Here is a 10,023-nt window from a genome sequence, read left to right on the forward strand (position 1 = left end):
AGCTAATGACATTGCCATATTTCACTAGGAAGACTCTGCCTATGTTATGTCTTTACATAAAACCATTTCTGAAATTGCTGGAGAGAAATAAGTAAGATGAAACATTGCTTTTTTCCTACTTGCTGTATCCCATCATTGCTTGTGGCCCCCTACACAAACATCAGCTCAGTTTCAGCTCCAAAAGGGAGGCCGTTGTGGCTATATCACCATTACCTGGCTGTTACCTGCAGTGTGGGCCTACCATTACTCCGACTGGGAGATCAGCATGTTAATACCCTGCAGTCACCCTCTGAAAGAATGAAAGCAGGACACCAGGTCTGATTTCTCACTGACATGCACCAAATCCAGTATCAAGTAACAACAGGGTCTGCAAAAGAGACATGACCTACATTGGCTAGCAGCATGAGATGTCGTGGCCACAGAAAAACACTACGGTTGTTATCATGGAGAGAGGACATTATTCATACAAGTTAATGAGCCAGACAGCAGGAACAGTTTGATACTGCTAGGCAAAGAAACATTCCAGTGTTTGAGATAAGGTACATGTCATGCTGTTTAACTATCAGTAGGGCAAATCAGGGCAAGCCAATCTAACAGAGCACATTCAGCAGCAGATGTTCAAGAATTAATTGCTTGATTAATCATGACACACATCACTGCCTTGCTCTTAACTCACTGAAGCACCCAGGAACCGAGATGATTTAGCTATTTTTCAAATACATAATCTAACTAATGCAAGGTATTAGTACAGGAAATAACTAAACTTACTGTGAATGTTGTGAAAGGGAAAGGTTATTTTTTAACAGGTTGTTTCACTCACACTCATTCTCTTATATTTCAGGCACCAAAGATGTGCGCATCAGGGCGGATTGACCAGAATCACCTGAGTGTAACACAGAGGATGCAAAAAAATTACTGTGTTCTCTGCATCCTTTGGTTGGCTATGCCAGGAGTTTTACTTGGGCTTCTTTTTTTGGACAGGTCCAATAGGAGTCAGCATTAATACTAGCATGAAGCTTGCTTACTGTAGCATTCTTAAGTCTTTAGACTTGTTACTTCCTATTTGGGATCTCTTTAGGGTTATAGTCTGTGTCCCTGCTGATTTAAAAGGAAGAAAATGCACGTACATGCTGAAATCTCATTATCATACTCCTGCTGCCAGACCATGTCATGTGGTAGGAAAAGCAAGGCTACTCCTCAGTGGAAAAGTAGGAGCCAAGTAAGCAACAGGCCAGCAGTACCTGAGCAATGTAAGCAGGTCAGGCTTGGAGATGGTATTCAAGACAACCCAAGAATCCAGGGCATGAGACAATACTGTAGCAATGCTGCAGATTCAAGACTAAGCTAGTCCACATGTAGAATGCAAGATCAAGGGTCTCCATAGACATGCACAGCGGTAGCTGAGCTAAAGACCAGCACTCTACCAATGCAGCTCAGACAGAAAGCAAATGCCCGGGACTTGGCTTAAATAGAGCTCAACAGCCTCTGCTGTTGTTGGTTGGAAAGTCCCTGATAAGGTTGGCCGTGTCCTTTAAGGCTTAGTAGCGTCCTCAGGGCCCTGACACTGCAGATCTGCTGATAAGTCTGCTCTGCTGTAGCCATGTTGGACTGCAGGTCTTCTGGCCTGATAACCATCAGCAGTGGGCTGCTGCTGCTGTTAGTCAACATTTTGTTGCTGTATGACAGATGGCAGCAGAGGGGCAATCTGATAAAATGGCATCTGACATGGAAGTGTGTATGAAGCAAAGGTGTGACATTGAATTCCTCTGTGCAGAAAAAATGGCATACACTGATATTCATCAATGCTTGCTGAATGTTTATGGAGACCCAGCAGTGGATGTGAGCACAGTGAGGCAGTGGGTGGTGCATTTCAGCAGTGGTGACAATGGTGTAAAAGTCAAGCCACATTCTGGATGGCCATGCACAGCTGTCGCATCTTGAAATGAAGTGTGTCTCAATCAGTTCATCTGCATAAATTGGATAGTAGTGATGACTATTCTGAAAAATGATGTTTTGTAGCTGAGAATTTGCTCTATCAATTAGTGTCATTGTGCTCTTCATAGCTGTTGTAGTTTCCATGGAAATAAATAGGTGACATTACTTTCTGAGCAACCTACATTTATATGCTGAGCTTCCCCAAGTAAATGTAAAATAGAATCTCAACCAAAATTCATATGCTCTGCCATTGTCCCTGTGGCAAATATCTGTTACTTTAGTAGACCAATGCTATGTCCAAATCATTTTTATTGCAATAAGAAAGCAGCCATGTTTTGAAAGGATTTAACATTTTTAGGTAGCCTTCTTTCATTCTTTGTAGTATGGGACATTTTCTGGAGATTACAAGGAGCTGTTATCAGCTTTTATCTGTTTTCTGTTTTTCTGGTTTTCTTTTTCCTTTTTTTTTTTTCTTTTAGTCATATTCTTTCCTATTTTTTGTCCTTTTCTCTTTTTTTCCCTTATTCTTTCTTTTCTACTTTCTTTTTCCTTTTTTCCTTTTTCTTCAGAATGGTCTTATTGCAATTCTGAAATCACTTCCTAGCTGAGCAACGCCTATCTCAAAACACAGATCGTTAGTGTCGATGCAGCGTAATCAGGACCAAAATGCTGGACAGAAGAGTTGGTAGAGCTAAGAAGATATGAGATGTTGATTATAGCAATTGTAGATTTCTAGGAAGTAATTAAGTATGGAGTGACCTACTGGCATTTTATATTACAAATTGTGATGAAGTACGCATGGAAAGTATTATAAATTTTATTTTCAAGATGACATTATGCATCAAGACCACTTAAACTCAAAGGGCATAATTAGAATGCATCTCTCTGATGAACTCAGGCTGGTTTTGTAAGGGATTGCCAGAGACAAATCTTAACATACACGGGAAAGTAGAAGTCCCTTCGTACATGCCATGGGTTAAAAGACATTGTAAGAAAGCAATGCTTCATTAATGAGTGGTCACAAAATCTATTGAATAATAAAAACAAAGCAAGTTATTCTGAAGGTCTCAGGCAGAATATAGTAGATGAATAAGATGTAATCTGCAGTATAATAAATGTCTGCCAGTTATAAACAAATCATCAGCTGATACTTACTTCAAGATGTCTAAAAGCATCTACATTCCTTCAAGGCTGTTTAGCCAGATGTGTTTATCTGTATATCTTACTCTGATACAGGAAAAATGTCATCCTTTGCAATGAAGAATTCAAGGTATGCTTTATGTGTGATATCATAACTATGCCTGAAAACTAGAGTCTCCCACACAGAGATGTCTGTACTGGTCTGTCTTGGTGTCTATGACTCTAAAGCACTGCAGATGTGCTGGGTAGATGCATCTCACCTCTTATCACACCTCTCTTGCTTAACAGACTACTGCTCATAGATACAGGCACAAAGTAAGCATGTGATCTGTGTGGTAGATTTTTCCCTCTCGTAAAACAGTGCTGTGTGGATGAGGGCAGATATGGTAAATTGCAGGAGGCTGTCAAAATTTTACATAGCGTGCTGAAACCACAACTCTGAAAGACACTGCTCATCTGACACCTCTAAGCATTTCTAAACTCAAACAGGCTTTTTTTTTTTTAATGCCTAGGGCACAGTCTCCCCTCTTTTCTGCTGCTTCTTAGGTCTGTGGAAATTTGTGAAGTAGAGAAGAGTGACAATGTAGTAGCTTTATACAGCACTATGTGTTCCGAGAAAGGTAAAAAACTAAAGGAACTTTCAATTCTTTACTAAGGCATACATGACTCTGCCAGAATTGTTCTTGAAGATGACATTTTTTGGAAACATTTTCTGCTGTCTTCAACACAGCATGTACTTCAAAATTATTGAAAATTAAATCCATACTGAGAGAATTCCATCATCTCCTATGCCAAGAGAACCAATCCATGATGATGTGTCAATAAGTGAAAATAGACTCTTGTCAAACAAAACACGAGAGAAACTATAAAATTGTTTTACTGATGTTTAAAGTCATCTGTCAACTTCCTTTTGTTTACAGTTCAGTGACTTCTGGGCTCCTTAGGTACTAAACACAGCTCTGCAGTGCAACTGCAGTGAGATTTATGATCACCTTGGTCAACGGTGGCCCATCTGGGATTAAAACCTGAAAGGAATTAAATAAACTTAAATACACTCTTTAGGTCAATGCAACAACAACAGCATCTTAATTAGAATTACAGCAGTATCAAGCACAGTGCAAAAGGCTTTCATATATATATTCTCTTAATGAACAACTGTTTTATAGCTAAAGCTTTTATTGATCCTTGGACAGGAATGTAGGCATGACATTTTCACTGACCCTAGAACAAGAATGTGCACTATGTATAAGAAGCATGTGCAATAGTTGTCAAGATGTCACATCTAGAAAACACTGTTTACGTTATCAGCAAGGTGTATCTTGAAGGATGTTGAAGAAAAAAAGGAACTGCCCTTTGGAAAATCAGCCAGCCACTGTACAAAAGTCACATAACTTTTGATTGCAGGTAATTGTATATAAACTTATTGAAACAGAACGTCTTTTACATTGTTTGCTGGGCTGCAACAAAATTAGCTATATGTGGGTACCATTGTTTTGGAACCAGCTATGCAGAATGAATCTCTCTGGAATTCCTTAATGCCTCATTAGCAAGTATTACCTCACAGTAATTAAGGAAACAAACCGTAGAAGGAATTGTAGAACAAATATTGTCAACCCTGCACAAATACATGGAGATCTTTGGATTTGACACAGTAACTGGGTCACTGATTTAGCATTAATGAATTGGTGATTTATCAGAATACATTTAGCTTCTGGCAAACTACATAGTCAACAATATAGCAGTTCAGTTAGCTGTGTGGTAAGGAAGATAAAAAGAGCAACCATCTCCAAGTCAGTGTCACAGATTCAGTGGAAAAAGTAGATTAAAAAAGATGACAGGTCACAGAGATTCAGGGAGGATAAAAAGTCCATTCACAAACTATGAGATGGGAGTAGCAGAAGAAGAACAGCACAGAAGACCCCAGTATGTCAGGGCCAGCTGCTGTAGGAACAAATATTCTTCTCCAGAGCACTTCAACATGCCATACAGGACACCTTGGGAGACACTGTACAATAAACACAGACCCTAGGGACAGTACTGGAGGTCTTGCATACCTTAACATGTTAGGAAAACCTGAAAAATTATTTGTCATAACTACATGCACAAAAGAAAAACTGAAATTGCTGGAATGGATCACTAGACAGGCTCTTGCTCTTAAACAGAGACTGGCTTTTTTAAAATTAACTTTCCAGCATGAATTCAGGGAACATATTCCTTGCTAGTTTAATTTTCTGTCATATTAGTACTGAGCAATAACAAGATTAAACAGAGTTGCTAGTAAAATTTAATAGTTACAACAATCTTCCTTGGAAAGCACAGCTAGAAGTGGCAGTGAATAGCTGATGCAGCAGTTTCTGGACTTTTGCTTCTAGAAAATCTGGGAATTTCTGGGATCATTGCCAAAGGACCTCTGAGAACCATTTGGGGAAGTCTTTGAGGCACTTGATGGTCCCTGGTGCCCCAGGAACAGGTAGGTACAGGAAGACTTGATTTCTTTTAAGATGTAGCAGGCCTAAAGAACTCTGTCAGCCCTACTTGATTAAGGGGCCCTTGGAGCTTTTGTTTCAGCTGATGCTGATCAGGAAAGGTCTGCCAGCCCCTCAGATGACTATATAAGATCTGGGTCTAAAGTAGGGATTCTAGGGTTACTAAGCAGGCAGAGCAATTTTAGGGGTGGTAGGTATATTACCTGCTAATAATACATCTGTAGTAATGGTGGGAATGTTTTACAGTGTAAGAAGTTTAGTAGCTGATGTAATGTTAGAGGCCTCAACTCAGGTAGAAATCCAGTAGGAAGATGTTGGTTTTGGACAGTAACACCTATCTCACCTTGCTGGGCAGTGAGAGGTCCTTCTACCTGAAGGAGGTATGTAACCGTTGAGGAGCTGTATTTGTTGCAAAGGAGATGCAGGAAAAGGTTGGCACTCTGTGCATAATCAGAGATGGAAGAGATTGGCTGGATGTTTTCTAAGACTCTATAGCTTCAACAGCTCATGGAAGTACATTCTAAAGGAGGGACAGACTGAGTTCCTATATTAAGGTGGAAAGTGTAGGCTTTTAAGGTGGGAAGGTTGGAAGCTGCTGACTTCTTGCACTAGGAGGAAAGTTTGTGCTCTGTGTGAAGTCTTACAGAATAAGTATACTGTCTTGGGTGGAGTAAAGGGACTGACTCCTATGTCAAACAAAACTTCTGAAATGACTATGCTTAAGATTCATAGGAGCATCAGAAGGAAACACTGCGTTAGTGGAGGCTGACCCCTCTGTTATAGGGAACAGATTTGTCTACTGGTCTGTTATCTCTAATGTTTGACATAAGTGTTAACTTACAATGCTATGAAGAACCTGCGGAGTCTTCTCAGACTCTCGGGTTATTGTTCCTCTGAGAATTTGTCATGGGATAAGCTTATGATATTGTCAGAGAAAACCTGGAATGTATCAAACATAATATATATGGCTCTAGACTGATGATAAAGTGTATAAAGGCCTATGCAGTATCTTGTTAGTCCTGCTAGTTGTCAAGAACAGTAGGGTCTTGGTTTCTGTGTTCATGACATGTACTTGAAGGACTGAAAACTTCTTGAAGGAGAAAGGATCAACTGTCCCAGTTCTGGAGTGGTGAATGGTAGAAGCCAACAGGATGTCCAGTCTGGTAAGAACTTCTCCCTAATAATGATAGGGAAAATAGTAATTCAAACAAGTGAGAAAGTTGTGGATGAGGTTAGCAAACAAAAGGTGTGGCTTCATGGGAGCAGAATGGATCCAATAATCAACAAAACAGGACTCAAATGGGATCACTCCATACAGTATTGTCCTGGAGATTCTTCTTTGTAGGGAAAGCTCCTGTATTCTTTCTAGGAAGTCAATATGCCTTGGTATTTCTCTGAACTATTTGTACACCAGTGCATGCATCGTGAGGAACAAACAGGAGCAATAAGAGGTGTGTGCCTCACAGTAGGGCTACAGTATCACTACAGTAATAGAGACAAGGTTGGGTAGTTCCACTGTCTAGAGTACTACAGTGGATAAGTACCATCTAGGAAGATGGGGAGGGTAAGTTACTGTTTATGTGAGAAAGCAGTGGGGCTGCATGGAGCCCTGCCCAGGTCCAGACTCTGAGCTGGGTAAGAGTTTGCGATGAGCAGATCAACATGGGTAACAGTATACATGTCTGCTATAGCCTATGTCATCAAGATACAGTTCTAGATTAGGTTTTCAGTCAACTAGAAATATTGTGTTTGCGGGCCCTAGTCTCAGTGTATGACTGTTACTCCAGTGTTCCCTGGGGAACTCCTGAATGGGGCTGAGAACTCAGTGGAAAAAAGATACTGTACGTCATCGCAGAAGGCAGTGAAAAGAGAGTGGTTTCAAGGAAAATCTAGGCAGAGTTTAACTGTAGGTTTTGGCAGAAATCATGCATTTGTTAGCATGAATAACTTCTAAATAACCTGAACACATACTGTGACAGCAGCACATGCTATATTTAATAATACAATTGGTACATTTGTAAGAGCTTGTTCCCACGGGAATGTGTGACAGCATACCATTCTTGACAAACTTCACTGTACCCTCATTCAGTATTGTTAGTAAAAGATTCATAGCTTTCTTTATCCAGAGGGTTACTATAAAGATGTGAAGAGCAATGAGGCCGTTGAACCTCATCAAACTGCGATTCTGCATAGCATGCTGTAGTTCTACCAGATTGGACCATACAATGCAAATCTTTGTATGGTTACCAGCATTGGAAGGGATAAATAAGACTCCTCCCAGGCTTTCTTTCTTAGGTGTCCTGTGCCTTCTTCCTTGATATTCAAAAGAACCAGCACCTTACACACCAAGACAGATGCAGAAGACCCTGAGATCCTCAGTGCCTTCTTCACCTTGGTAAGACTTGTACTCGGGAATCCCAGGTCCTTGAGACCAAGGGTAATGGCTGGAGCAAGGAAGACTTACTGTTGTGGAGCAAGTTAAAGTTAGGGAGTGGCTAAACTGGACACAAGTCCATGTGACCTGATCATACAATCATTAAGGTTGGAAAAGACCCTAAGATCATCTAGTCCAATCTGATGTTGGGCTGATGGAATGTAGCCATTAAAGAACTGACTGATGTCACTATGAGGCCACTCTTGATTACCTTTAAAAGTCTCTGGTGCTTGGTTAAAAGTTCCTGTGAACTGGGGAAAAAAGCATATGTCATACCTGTTTTCAAGAAGATCGAAAAGTATGATTCAAGAAAACTACAGGCTGGTCAGACTCCATCTATCCCTTGGAAGATAATAGTGGAAATTCTTCTGGAAACCATCATCAAACACGTGAAATACAAGGTGATTACAAATAGTCAGCATGCATTTATGAAGGGAAAGTTGTGCTTTGCCAACTATTCATGCTTTCTATTGTGAGATGACTGAGACGTTAGATAAGGATAGAGCAGTGGGGATGTCTATTTTCAACAAAGATTTTTTTTTTTTACAATCTCCCATAACATCAGTAGCTGATGAATTGGGGGATGGATAATTGAGTGAAATGTACTAGAAATAGTCAACTGCCAGGTTCAAAGTGTGGTATTCAGCAGCACAAATACAAGCTGCAGGCCAACCACTTACAGTTAATAGCAGAGTCATACAGTCAAACATCTGATTTTAAAAAAAAAAAAAAAAAAGCATTGGCAATGGACCAAAGTGCATGCTCTCAAGCTCAGAAGATCCAAAATGGGGAATAGTGGTTGATATATGAAACAATGTCTCTGAATAGAAACAACTGACAGGCTAGAGGAACAGGCAAAGAGGATCCTCACTACATTTAGCAAAGGGAATTCCTTTCTAGTGTTATCCGAGGAGGAAAGGCCGTGTGTACCCATTACATGCTGGGACCTGACTTAACACAAGCAGGTTAGTAGTTCTTGAGCACTTCCTGAATCATTTTACAGTCTGAGAAACTACTGATAATCACATTGGATTAAATATGCTGTTCTGAAATCCTTTCTGCAGCTGCCTGTGCTTAAATACACTGTTCTTAAGCAGATTCAACTGTTCTCTGAGGTGCCCTGGTGACACTTTGTTTGGCATACAGCACTCGTGTATGAAGTTTGAAATCTGATCTTGCAAATTAACCTCAAACTTATTTGGAACTTGTGCAGAAACTTGCAACATAAATACTTGGGTTGTTCTGAAGTGGGAATAGAAGTGTGTGGGGGCATGTAGAAACACGAGTTCGTCATTCAAACTTCAGTCTGAATGAAACTCGTTAAGAACAATGAGGTATTAAGAAGCAGGCATTCTTATTACAGTACAGGCTGCACTGGGGATTCTTCCACCTAAAGTACATTCCTCACACAAAAGATCTTCTGCTTAAATACATTACTTATTGTTACAACTTGCATCAATATGTAACATTGTGAGGCTTGCTAGTGTTTGTTGATGGATACCCCTGCCCTGCGGTTCATGTAGATAACAAAGGGTTGTGTTTCTGAACCAGGGAAGGAAGGTTAGCTGAATTTTTGTACCAAGGAAATAGAAGATTCTGCTTGGAATCAGTCACTGCATGTAAAATATACCTCTGGTAAACTTCTGCATGTGTAACACAAGTAATGTATGCAAGCTGAAGATCTCTTGTGTAAGCTGTGTGTGTTAGGAGGATAACCTCTGTGTATCTAGTGCTGATCAAAGAATGCTTGCTTTCTAACACTCCAGCTTGAGTCTTAGAGCTTCCTGATCAACCAAAGGTTTTTCCAGGCAGTACATATGTATTCAATACTTCCTGCAAATTTGTTAACATTAGATTCTGCCTCCTTGCATGCACTCACTCTGTCTTTTTGTGGTGGTGGTTTTCCTCACCATGTTTGCTGATTGGAACTTGCTTTCATGCACGCTTAGTTAGCTTCTTGCTATGCTTGCACAATACTTGCTTACACAAGGCTAGCTGATTGAAAGTAGAACTTCCCGTATCTACTCA

Source organism: Gallus gallus, chromosome 1 (genome assembly GCF_016699485.2).
Source record: "Gallus gallus isolate bGalGal1 chromosome 1, bGalGal1.mat.broiler.GRCg7b, whole genome shotgun sequence".
In the NCBI taxonomy this organism is placed as follows: domain Eukaryota; kingdom Metazoa; phylum Chordata; class Aves; order Galliformes; family Phasianidae; genus Gallus; species Gallus gallus.